The sequence below is a fragment of the Suricata suricatta genome, chromosome 2 (assembly GCF_006229205.1).
Source record: "Suricata suricatta isolate VVHF042 chromosome 2, meerkat_22Aug2017_6uvM2_HiC, whole genome shotgun sequence".
Classification (NCBI taxonomy): Eukaryota; Metazoa; Chordata; class Mammalia; order Carnivora; family Herpestidae; genus Suricata; species Suricata suricatta.
The window spans coordinates 27421077-27427076 of record NC_043701.1 but is presented as its reverse complement, the minus strand read 5'-3'; the positions used below and the strand labels follow the sequence as shown (position 1 = coordinate 27427076).

Here is a 6000-nt window from a genome sequence, read left to right as displayed (position 1 = left end):
GTGTGGGGAGAGGAGTGAAGTGTAGAGTCATACAAAGAAAAATAAAGATGGTGAAATTGTCATCACCCATGACCTAATTAGGCTGTCTTACTCTTAGAAAAGATGATAGGGTGCCTGGGTGGCTCAGTCAGTTAAGCAGCCAACTTTGGCTCAGGTTATGATCTCAGGGCTTGTGAGTTCAAACCCACATTGGGCTCTGATTTGACAGCTCAGAGCCTGGAGGCTGCTTTGGATTCTGTTTCCCTCTCTCGCTGCTCCTTCCCTGTGCATGCTCTGTCTCTTTCTCTCTCTTAAAAGTAAATAAGCATTAAAAAAAAAAAAGATGATAGCAAATTTAACTGCTTTCTTTATAAGCCAAAGAGCAATTTCACAGATAGCAGTAAATTGCCTAATACTCTGAAGTTCTAAGTAAATTTCTTGAGTTAAAGTCAGTCTTTATTGGTGACGAAATACTTGAGAGTTCTGCTATGGCCTGGGTCTGGGGGGAGTAAGATAGGAGAGACTCTTATTTATGACAAAAACAAACTTTGATTCCCCCCCAAAATAGTTTCTCTAAATCAATAGCAAATCAGAACCAGACATGAGTTGATCCTTGGAAGAACTCCTAGATAGCAGAACCTGCACCTGTTTTGAAGTTGCTTCAGCTGAAGGCTTTCTTTGACAATCTGGTCTGAAGAGTTACTTCACCTTTGGAGATTCCTAGAATTTCAAGACCCTAAACTACACTGAAGAGTAAACCTAATTCCTGCACGGTTTCTAGGCCAAAAGTCTTTCACATGTATTTATGGTTTGGGAGAAAGTTCTTCCCCAGGTGGCCCCGTGGGAGTGAGTATTTTCCTGGCAGCCTATCTTCTATGAGAGGTGCGTATAGGAGGGTGAGGTATAAAGGCACCCTTCTGTGGTCCCTCTCCAACTAGTTCTGAGTCATTGCTTTTAGAAAGGCCAACCTTCCTGGTGCAGAAACTCCAACTCTGTGAAGTTCAAACATGTTGTGAACATGTATTTCCAAGGGCATTTTGGGGGGTGTGGAGCATGGAAGCCCCCTTTTGCTCAGGTTGCCATGAAAAGAAGTTCTTAATTTCAGAGGCATATGCTAAGCCCATACAGAATCTGTAAGAATTCTAGGTTGTTTGTTAATCCAGCAGGTGTTAGACTCCTATATAATAAATATTAGAGATAATATTTTCAAAAACACTTTTCTATTGATAATATCTTGTATCTTTATAACTCCTAATCATTTAGAAAATATTCACACAAACATTATTTTGATCTATGAATTTCATAATTACCAGCCACCCATTCATTATTGTATTTAGTCAATAAATAATTTTGAGTAATTATTAAGCACCAGTTATAACTATAAGAGTTACATATTTATACATTTATTCTTTTGGAATTGAGGAAATAGAAGATAAGGGAGATTAAATGACTAATTCAGCATTACAAGAGAGTAACTTTTAGATCCAGAGTTTATACCCAGAAAGTAAGACAAATCCAGGATTCTCCAAATTACTTTTAGATTTTAAAAGCAGGTTACTCTGGCAGGGCAAAGACTAAAGCCCCATGCCTGTTGCTGCTAAGGTAAGTTTGAGATTTAAGTATTTTTCTTCTTTTTTTCCTTCCATGGTGGGCATCTTTTCCTTCCAGGGTGGGAAGGCTAACTCAGGAACCAGAAAAAAAACCTTGTGATATCTTTGTTCCATCATATCTAAAAGGAGAGGAAGTAGAAGAAAAAACCGAGTCAGGTGCATAATGCCAATTTATATCTCCTTATATTAATGGGACTAAAATTATGTAATCATTATTCTTTGATATTTCTGTGCCCTGGAGTATGAGCCTCAAATAAAACTTGTGCTCTTATTTGTTAAATGTGTTTCTCTAAGAAGCTCACAATGTTAAAAAACTTGCTCTTTTCCTAATTTTTATACTTTGTAGTAAGAAGACAGTTGTACAGGGAACTGAAATGGTTTGGACAACGTCAGAAAATGTGTGAGACAGAAGATCTTACTGAAACACATAAACTGACTTAAATACAATTGAATTCAGTCGAAGTACCAGATAACATGATAGTGTTAATTTTAGAACTTTATTAATTATTTTTTATTATATTGTATTAATTCTGGATTCACCTTTTTCTTTTAGAGACTATGACCATATTTCATAAGGGTATAGTTGCAGTTGACTTTTCCTCCAGTATTTATGCAGTGCCAGCAAGAACGCATTGCTACTTCTATTGGGCAGGATAAACTAAGTTATGGTCTGTCAAGACGTTAGCCATGAGTTCCAGTAGTTAAAGACAAGAAAGGCCTATTTCTATATCAAAGCTGGGCAGAGGCAGGCTTTGCTCCAGATGGTCACTCAAGGATTCTGATTAAGGGAGGCATTGACATTTCAACATCAGGTTTCAGGGTTTGCTGTAGCCGGGGAGGGGGGGACTGGAGAAAGGTGCAGGAAGATTTAGTGCCTCACCCTGGAAGTGACACAAGTCATTTCCATTCACATTTCTGTAGCCAAGACTAGTCCCACTGGTCTGCCTAACTTCCAGAGGTCATAGGAAGTTTAGTTTCCCATATGGTCAAGGACAGGAGAACAGGATATGTAGAATTTATCTTAGTGTGTTTGTGATAATAGCAGCACATTGATGGGATTTAGAGTAGAGAAGATGAAAAAGTGCAAACCAGTTGTCTGAAGAAAATACAGCTGGCTACTAGACACTATGTAGAACTCTTTTTAGTTCAAAGTATATGTGTGTCAGTTCATCGTTCTACATCTTGTTGATACATAATACAGGATTTCTTTACATCCTCTATTACTCAGAGTTCTTTAGAGAAATAGAATCAACAGGATGTGTGTATATCTATGGAAAGAAATCTATTTTAAGGAATTGACTCATGATTATTGAGGCTGGTAAATTCAGAATCTGTGGGGTGGGCTGGCACGCTGGAGACCCAGAATGAACCAGTGCTGTACTTCAAGTGCACAGGCCACCTGCTGCAGAATTCCCTCTTACTAGGAGGAGGTCAGTCTATTGTTTTCAGGAATTCGCCTGATCGGAAGAGCCCCATCAAATTAAGGAGAGTAACTGGTTTTATTCTACCTTACTATTTTAAATGCTACTCTCATCCAAAACAATGATTATCAAAGAATTATCCAGAACAATGTCTGACCATATATCTGGACACCGTGGCCCAGCCAAGTTGACATATAAGATTAATCATCACACATACTCAGGTATAATTCCACTGGCTATGAGAGCAAGGAAGATGCATTTGCCCTTGTGACCAGTGGCTTCAGCATGAAATATTCTTTTACATCCACATCCAGATTTATGATTCTTTAAGAATCAATATGTTTAGTAATAATCCCTTCAGAATTACTGAAGATCAGTTTGCTGTTAAATATTATGCTTACAAATGATGTCTAAAACCTAATGACATTGCTTATCCTGATTAAAGTTCAGTAAATTCCATTACAGCATTAGTTATTTTCAGATTCTTAATCACTAAACCATTTCAATCTTTTATAAAAGTTTTCCTTAGATTTTTTCTTCAAGTATAAAAATATTTCTACCTACTTAAAGATTTAAATTGTGTTAAAATTAGATTCCTTTCTACGTTAAGAATTAGGTACTTAGAATTGAACTGCATGTTAAAAAGTAGAAAGTGTATTGTTGCCTTAAGAAAAGTCATCCAACTTCTATAAGCGGAAGAAAAGAAGTAAGTATCAACTATCACCTAATAGCTGAAACAGAAGACTGCATGAAATATAGTTTTCAATAGTTTTACTTTTGTAAAGAACACTGGGAAAGCACTTAGTCTGTGTCTCTGAATTAATAAAACAAGTGTAATCATGTTGTCACCTATTTCAAGAGCTCTAGGTGAGGATTAACAAGATAATATGGGTAAATTGCTTTGAGACTCTCAGATGCAGGGCAGTGGATAAGAAGGCACTTAGCTCAGTAGTGATGATAATACACTCACATACGTGCAAACAAGTTCACACACTTCTAACTTCTAACACACGCTTACGTGTATGTACGGGTCATAACAGGTTCTGCATGTTCCTGTGTTGTCTAGAACGGGTTCTCAACCTTGGCAACTTTGACAGTTGGGTCAGACAGTTTGCTGTGGGGCCAGTCATATGCACCACAAGGCGTTTAGCAGCATCCTTGGTCTCTACCCACTACTTGCCAGTGACACCCCTCACTTCATTTGTGACCACCAAACATGTCTCTAGGCATTGTCAATGTCCCCTAGGGGATGAAATTCCCTCTGGTCTAGAACCACTGATTTAGAGGCTAAGATGGAACCTAATGTCAGGGACTTAAAACATGAGAAAATTCATACATTAACCTAAAAGGGAGCTTTTAAATTAAAAAGAGAATAAAATAGTAAAAATGATAGTTATGATTTTTTTTAGCTTGATAAGTGATACTCTTTCCTAGATTTATATTAGAGGACAAAAGGAAAAAATAACTAAAATAATTTAGAACAAAATTGGTAAGGGAATTTCCCTTTTGATTAATTATTACATTAATGAAGGCAGCAAGTTATTGAAACAAGAATAAAGAAATAGCCCAGTGGAAATGAACACAAGACACCCCTTAACATTTGTAGGAGCTAGGGCAAGAGTGCAAATGGAAACCCACGTACCATTTAATTAAGCTAGCAAACAAGTATGTTTTATCTTTTTAACTTGACCTGTACATGTGTATATGTATATATATTTGGAAGGCAGGATTCCTGGAGTTCTGTCTCAGAATGTGGTGGGACAGAAGGCATAGGCCTGACTGCAGCTTCTGAGTCTTGGCCTGACCCTATTCTCTTCCCATTCTTGAAGGTTTCATGCACACCCAGTGTGGACACCAGGACCCTAGCCTGAACATCCAAGCTCTTCCCATGAATCCAGGAACACAGCCTCTACTTGGTCAGTCCTCATGCTTATTGGTGGTATGGTCTGCTCTTAGAGAAAGCAAATCATGCAGGTCCTGTAGCTATTAGCAGGCTCAGAGTTGTATGGACACGACATTCTGGGATCCAGGGTATCTAACACTAGCTAGCTTGCAAACTGGGACATGGGCTCTGTGTAGGTATGTCTCTTGCCATGCTGCCTCCTCTCATCATAGGACCCATTCTGAAGCATGGGTCCTAAGCTAGAGGCTCCCCTACTTGGGGTCTGTGGTGATATTGTATGAACATTTATGAAGGTATTTTTATACGACAGAATCTTTCCAACCAGTGAGGAAAGATAAGGGCATTCAACCAACTGTATTAGAATAATTGGTCATTTATATAGGGAAAAAAATACAATTATATCTTTTCCTTATAGCAGCCAACATAAATTCAAAGCTATATTGGATACCAAAATATTAGAAGCAAAGCTTTACAGCTTTTCTTTTAAAATATAAAGGAATGACTATGATCTCAGGGAGATCATATTGAGCCTCAGGGGAAAGTCAGACAGATGCGACACAAAGTCTATAACCACAGGTTCATAATTGATATCCTGGTGAGAAATTTAAAAGAATATTTAGTTGCTCTGTAAAATATTCACTAAGAATATAGTGTAGGGCCTCAATTCCATGAAGTCTTAATTTGTTTTGATGAACAATTAAACTGTTATAGGCACCCTACTGAGGCAGGAGTGACTGTGCTGGCTCCGCCTCAAATGCAGTCGCAATGTCAGGCTGGTGTGCCGCGCTAGCACCAGGAGGGAATGGAAACTTGTATTACTCACATAATGAAGCTTTCTGGGGAGAGCAGGGCAGACACCCAAGCAGATCAAAAAACCTAGAGGCCCAGTCTAATAATGAGAAAAAAAAAAAAACATTAGACAAATCCCAATAGAGTGACATTCTACAAACTACCTGACCAGTACCTCCCAAACTGTCAAGATCACCAAAACAAAGAAAAGTCTGAGACATTGTTAGGAGAGCCTCAGGAGATATGACAACTTAATGTGGGCTTATCCTGGAACAGAAAAAGGACGTCAGGTAAAACT

General features: G+C 38.2%; 1 protein-coding gene across 1 annotated transcript in view; it reads right to left on the bottom strand.

Moving 5' to 3' along the window:
• Positions 1 to 1366: 1366 nt before the first annotated feature.
• The window catches only part of SLC13A1 (solute carrier family 13 member 1), a 125248-nt gene continuing 120614 nt past the window's right edge, over positions 1367 to 6000 (bottom strand). The window contains exon 16 of the mRNA XM_029924122.1: positions 1367 to 1708. The gene's annotated coding sequence lies outside the window, so the exon portion shown is untranslated. The remainder of the gene's footprint in view (positions 1709 to 6000) is intronic.